The sequence below is a fragment of the Patagioenas fasciata genome, chromosome 5 (assembly GCF_037038585.1).
Source record: "Patagioenas fasciata isolate bPatFas1 chromosome 5, bPatFas1.hap1, whole genome shotgun sequence".
NCBI classification, from domain to species: domain Eukaryota; kingdom Metazoa; phylum Chordata; class Aves; order Columbiformes; family Columbidae; genus Patagioenas; species Patagioenas fasciata.
This window is the reverse complement of record NC_092524.1, coordinates 68,398,901-68,405,746: the sequence shown is the minus strand read 5'-3', so window position 1 is coordinate 68,405,746 and position 6,846 is coordinate 68,398,901.

Sequence of the window (6,846 nt, the reverse complement as noted above, 5' to 3'; positions counted from 1 at the left end):
ACACTGGAGACATCATTTGACAAATTTGCAATTAAAAAGCACCCCAAAACTAAACTACCCAAAAGCAAAGCAGCCCTGGAAGGTTTGGGGGGGGCTGTAGGATGGTGTTATGGTTTGAACAAAGACTGGGCCAGTGCCTTGTGATGATACTGCCAGGAAATCTCAGACACCTTGGATCTCCTGTAAGGTTTCTAAATATTAATATTTTATTTTCTTGCTGATGGGAAACATGGCATATTTGCATTTTTGAGCCTGAATAGTTTTAATTCAGGGTTTTTTTATTGTACAAGCTCAAGAGGAACATTTACTTTGTTTTCACTGATTAGTTATACAATTATTCCTTTCAGATACCACATGAACCATGAACCATAATATTGTATTCTTTGCTAATACATTTTGGAAGGGGTATTTACATGAAAACACAATACATAAATGTAATGAATTTTTCAAATGAACACATTGGTAATATAAAGTAATCATTATTTTTTTTTTCCTGCACCAAAAATTCATTAAACTTTTCTCAATTAGCAAACCGACTTTTCTAAATAAGCTGCTGATTGAGCAAGAGCTCGTCACGCGAAGCAGCTGGATTTGAGGATGTTGGATGGTGCGTGTCGCTGGGGAGCACATAGGACAGAGATTATCTCCACCAGCCGATGGATCTTCTGCTGGATCCAACACCAACCGAAGGGGGAACCACTTCCAGCTAATACCTAGATGAGAATAATCTCCTGTCTAGGAGGTGAAATGAAGTCCTGGGCCATATCCATCCTGCAGGCTTGTACCAGCACCCACGCTGTTGCCAGCCAGGTCGGGGAGAGGATGCAGTTGAGAACAAACCTGGTTATTTTCAGCTGGATGACGGGGCAGATGTGGCCGCTCACGTCCCTGCAGCTGCGCCGGGAAGAATGAGGCCCGACCGCAATGTAGATGAGTCTCATACACTGCAATATCATTTTTCCTGGATTCAGGAGCCTGGAAAACTGTAAGATGTTGTTTTTTTCCAGGCGTGATTCTGAAACACACGGTCACCCTGGGTTTGCTAGATTGGGTCCAACAGAGCAACAGCAACTCTGTTCAATAGTGACGTGAACTGTTGTAACTTGGAGAAATAAACTCATCCTCCTTCTGAAGACATCCATGAGCTCTGGCTTTTATTTACAGGCTTTAAAACAAAAATTCTATTTCTTCTTTTTTTCCATTATTTCCCGAGGGAGAAATTCCTTTTGTGGACTGGTGAAAATATTCTCTGCACGAACCAGTGAATGATGCTGAAATCTTGGTCTCACTGAAGTTAGTGGGGAGCTTGCTGCTGGCTTTGTTGGGAAGATTTGACTCTGGTCAAGTCTTTTCATACAAAGAGGAATAAATCTGTCAGGAGTGGAGTGTCTCAGCACAATGAACACCTCCCAGTGCCTTTTACATAGATCATACTGTCGTATCATGTGCCTGACCTACTTTGCTTTAATAAGCTCATCTGCGTGCGGTGGAAGATAAGCAAAACCACTCTTCTGACACCAAAAATCCATCCTGTCTGTCGGTATGTGTGTGCTGCTGTTGGTGGGGTCTGATCCTCTCCTGATAAGGGCTGGTTTTCCCTCCTGTGCAAGCAAAACTTCCCCTGGCACCAGTGAGGCTCGAACTGGGAGGGACAGGCTGAGCTGGGGTGTTCAGCTGGAGAAGAGAAGCTCCAGGGAGACCTTATTGTGGCCTTTCTGTACTTAAAAGTGGCCCATAAGAGAGATGGGGACAGACTTTTGAACAGGGCCTGTTGTGATAGGACAAGGGGTGATGGTTTTAAACTAAATCGGGCAAGTGTAGAGTCTTGCATCTGGGTAGGAACAACCCCAGGTTCCTATGGAGTTCCTATAAGTTGGAGAAAGACCTGTTAGAGAGCAGTGTAGGGGAAAGGGACCTGGGGGTCCTGGGGACAGCAGGGTGACCATGAGCCAGCACTGGGCCCTTGTGGCCAGGAAGCCAATGGTACCTGGGGTGGGTTAGAAGGGGGTGGTCAGTAGGTCAGAGAGGTTCTCCTGCCCCTCTGCTCTGCCCTGGGGAGACCACACCTGGAATATTGTGTCCAGTTGTGGCCCCTCAGTTCCAGAAGGACAGGGAACTGCTGGAGAGAGTCCAGCGCAGCCACCAAGATGCTGAAGGGAGTGGAGCATCTCCCGTGTGAGGAAAGGCTGAGGGAGCTGGGGCTCTGGAGCTGGAGGAGACTGAGGGGGGACTCATTCCTGGGGATCAATATGGAAAGGGGGAGTGTCAGGAGGATGGAGCCAGGCTCTTCTCGGTGACAACCAATGGTAGGACAAGGGGCAATGGGTGCAAACTGGAACACAGGAGGTTCCACTTAAATTTGAGAATTTGCTGAATCAATTTGCTGAATCAATTTGCTGGAGCAATTCTGGAGATGAATTCAACCAGTTGTGTTTTACCGGTGAGATGAGGCATGCCAGAAACCAAGCAAATCCACAAAGCTTGGTCTTATTCCTGGGAATAAGGCACCGATGTATCTTTGGGGTCAGCAATGCCTTTGTTTGCAGTTGGTGATGTTAATATTTGGTCCTGTGGGACATCTTGGGTTCATGTTCTTTCTGGTTAATAACAGCCTTTGTGTAGTCGCCCCTTTGCTGGGGGGAAAGGCTAATGCAATACTCACTGCGCTACAGCTGCTGGCTGGGAATTGTCAATAGGTCATAAATAAATCTACCACCGCACAGGAAAGACAATGAGATTATACATCCTCCTACTACTGCCAATTACAGTAAGAGCAACAATTATAAGGTAGCACTCCTACAGCTACCCTAGGGAGAAAATGAGAGGAAAATGTTCCATTAGCCTAATGAAGAGAGTGTGGCAGAGCTACAGTCAAATTTTCTCACTATTAGCCCTGACTGCGTGCCACTAACACACAAGGGAAGCAGGAGTCATAGGGCAACAATTAAAGTTTCTGACAATTAACCCCTATGATGTACATGCCTTTAACCTGATGAGAAAATTAAAAAGAGGCACGGTTACATTTTCCCACCATTAGTCCCCAGAATATCGAATGTGGCATTTGCCAGTGACAATGAAGATTTCTCCTAGGAAATGCCATGTGTGTTGTGGATTTGGTGTTAAAAGCTCTTGGGAGCACTGGAGTGACAAGAAGGCGTGTGGAGATGGCTTAAACCCCTTCTTTTAACACAGAGGAAAGAGTTACTGGCACATTTCCTCATTAGTCAGAGGAAAGGATGGATTCGCTGTGGGTTATTTTCTGGTGTCCACCCCCTGCGATATCCCTGGAGGGGAAGAAAGAAGGAAGACCAGCTTTGGAAGGAACAGTGTTCCAGTATAAGTTGGGGAATGACCTATTATAGAGCAGTGTAGGGGAAAGGGACCTGGGGGTCCTAGGGACAGCAGGGTGAGCATGAGCCAGCACTGGGCCCTTGTGGCCAGGAAGGCCAATGGTACCTGGGGTGGGTTAGAAGGGGTGGTCAGTAGGTCAGAGAGGTTCTCCTGCCCCTCTGCTCTGCCCTGGGGAGACCACACCTGGAATATTGTGTCCAGTTGTGGCCCCTCAGTTCCAGAAGGACAGGGAACTGCTGGAGAGAGTCCAGCGCAGCCACCAAGATGCTGAAGGGAGTGGAGCATCTCCCGTGTGAGGAAAGGCTGAGGGAGCTGGGGCTCTGGAGCTGGAGAAGGGGAGAATGAGGGCTGACTCATTCCTGGGGATCAATATGGAAAGGGGGAGTGTCAGGAGGATGGAGCCAGGCTCTTCTCGGTGACAACCAATGGTAGGACAAGGGGTAATGGGTTTAAGCTGGAACATAAGAGGTTCCACTTAAACGTGAGAAGAAACTTGTTCCTGGTGAGGGTGTCAGAGCCTGGCCCAGGCTGCCCAGGGAGGTTGTGGAGTCTCCTTCTGTGCAGCCATTCAAACCCGCCTGGACACCTTCCTGTGGAACCTCAGCTGGGTGTTCCTGCTCCATGGGGGGATTGCACTGGATGAGCTTTCCAGGGCCCTTCCAATCCCTAGCATTCTATGATTCTATATAGAAAATATCTTGCTGGATTCATATTGGCTAGTAGTGCAAAAGGACAACTTGAACTCTTGCGTAAAGTAGCCACTGGCCTCATCAAGAGCTGCTTCATTTCTTGCAGTCAGTGCCATTTAAGGACTGCAGCCCAGGATTTACCAAGGTTTACTGCACCATCCTGCCTGAAATATTGCCGTTTCTATGGCTTTTTTTAAGGCAAGGGAAGGAATATGGTGTCCTGAAAACCTGCCTGTAGCAAGTGTCAGGCGTGCTGATTTTTAATGGTGGTGCCTAAGGTGTGTTGGAAAGTCATAGCTCAATTTTCACGTCAAAAATTCTGGAGGGAAATTCAAATCTTACACTAGCATGGACTCAGGCCCTCTCTTCACGTTTTTGCATTTTTGCTGTTGCCTCTGTGGCAAGTTGGTTTTAGCTTGAGGATCCATGTCAGGAGCCAGATTGGCATCTATCTGGGGGATGCGGCCTGGCACGTGGGTTGGCTTTATTTCCACACCCCATAAAACGTGAGAAGGGAAAAATCTGGTTTTGGACTTCACACAGGCTTGTGGTGCTGGAGTGTCTCAACACTGCTCAGCCTGTAACGTGATTATCCTCAGAAAGCCCCTCTGTAGAGGATGGTGAGACCTTCCTGGGATCACCTGCAGATCAGGAGGACAACAGCAGAGGGTCCAGGTTGGCAGGATCCCGGGCATCTGCGTCCTGGAACAGGATCAGATATTAGCCCAAGCTTAGCACCATGTTGACAGATCTATGGGTTCTTCTGCCTGTAGCTGCCTCCTGTCCAGCCTGTGCAGGTCTATTTGAGCTAAAATTCTCGCTCCACATCTCAGGAGGGTTTGTGGCTTTTGAGCTTGGCCTTGCTGAGGGCTGAGCTCGTGCTTGGCTGGACCATCCTGTCTCTGCCATGGAAAGGGTGGTAAGGGCAGGACCCTTTCGCTTGAGCTGGACATGGTTCCCAAGCTCAGCCCAGTCCCTGGACTTCTTGGCTTTGCTTGTGGGACTCTCCACACCATGTGTGAGACCCTGAGCACAGGCTGGGCCCAATTGCCCTGGTCCCAGCAGTGAGATCTGCAGTGCCAGACTCCTCCTTGCCAGGCCTGAGATAAACACCCTCAGATGGTTCCTGTCTTGCCATTTTGGGGAGCAGCCACGGATTAAGACTTGCTAATTCCCTTGTACAGCTTCAGATCATCCTCCCTCCAGCTACGCTGAACCACAGTTTTTCTAACTTGCTGCTTAGCGAAAGGGCAAGCACAGTTTTTGCAGCATTGCCGTATCTCTTTGCCATGCCTACAGACACAAAAAGACTCTCCCTCTCATTCCCTTTCTTTCCCACTGTAAGCTCCTTGCCTTCCTAAATGTCCATCAGTGCTCCGGATTTACCGTATTTTCAGTAACTCATTTCTGAGTCTAAAAGAGAACTTGGCATCCGTGTATTTATGTGACACTGGGAATGAGCTTCAGGGTGGGACTTTCAAAGCCAGCAGAGAGGTTTAGAAGCACAAAAGAATGGTGGCTAAATTCTGTGGCTGATTTCAAATTACCTGAGCAGAGAGCCTGTCCCAGCACACCCCCTGGATGACCTGCAACCAGAGCGGGACCTGCTGCACTTGAACCTCCATTTTGATGGAAGATGAAAACGCATAAAGCAGATTTATGGCCACATGGTCCCCAGGTTTGGCCCAGTCTGGATGGTGAGGATGACCATGCATGGCCCAGCACAGAACGTGGGGAAATGTAGGTCCAACCTGTGCCACCAGCTGGGCTTGGCCGAACTGAGAGCTCCCCTTGCTCCATGGGTGACGATGTTGCCCTTGGCCTGCTCCTCAGGGTTCATACCTTGGATTTGGTTGCTTTAGAGAAGGCCCTTTTGCTTGACTATGGAGCAGAGGGATGTATTAACAGCAGCTGAAGAAGTACTAAGATAGAAAATCTCAGATATCCACCCAAATATCCCATTCATTGACAAGGACAATCACAGCAGGTGGGGAAACTGGAGCAGGAGGGAGTTGGAGGAGGAAGATGGTGGCTATGAGACCACATCCATCTCCTCAGAGAATCTTTTCCTCCCTTTCCATGCCTTAGAGGCAGTGGGGCTAAAAACTTCACTGCTCTGAGTGATTTGTGTAGTAATTTCAGAGCTGACAAGCACTACGTGGCAAATCTGAATTCCACTTTTAGCCCTGTTAAGAGATAAGGAATAGTGATTATTATAATTATGATGTGGTTACTTTATTGGTTAAATTAACATTTCGTTGTTGGGGTTGCTGTGCAATATACAATATTATTTTACCTACTGTGCCTTCAAAGTCATCTTGTCACAGCAACAGCATGGCAGCATGGAAAAAGCCTTTTAACAAGTAGGTAAATACATGCCTTTGGGGAAGCCAGAGCGATAATTATGTCAGCTTCAATACATTTGACAGTGAAAAAAAATAAGGCTAAAAATAAGTTGAAACAAAAATGATGGAAAATATTGAATGCTTTAAATAAAGTCACTGGAATCGAAAGGGTGCAAGGAATTTAATACGTTGACCTTACTCTTTGGACTAGGTATGAGTAGTCCACCTATTCACACTGCAAGGGTTGCGTTAGGCTTACAAGGGTGTGTAAAGGGATCCTACACCCATTCTCCAGGGATCAATAAAGATGTATCGCTCGTCCCATCTCAAATGGGTGGAATAGTTCCTTCCGTACATGATCATGCTTTTGCAAAGCAAAACTCCTGGAGACGGTGCCCCCCGCTTGGCCATCTGGGGTCAGAGCCCCCATAACACGAGCTGCTGCTTCGGGGCACATTTCC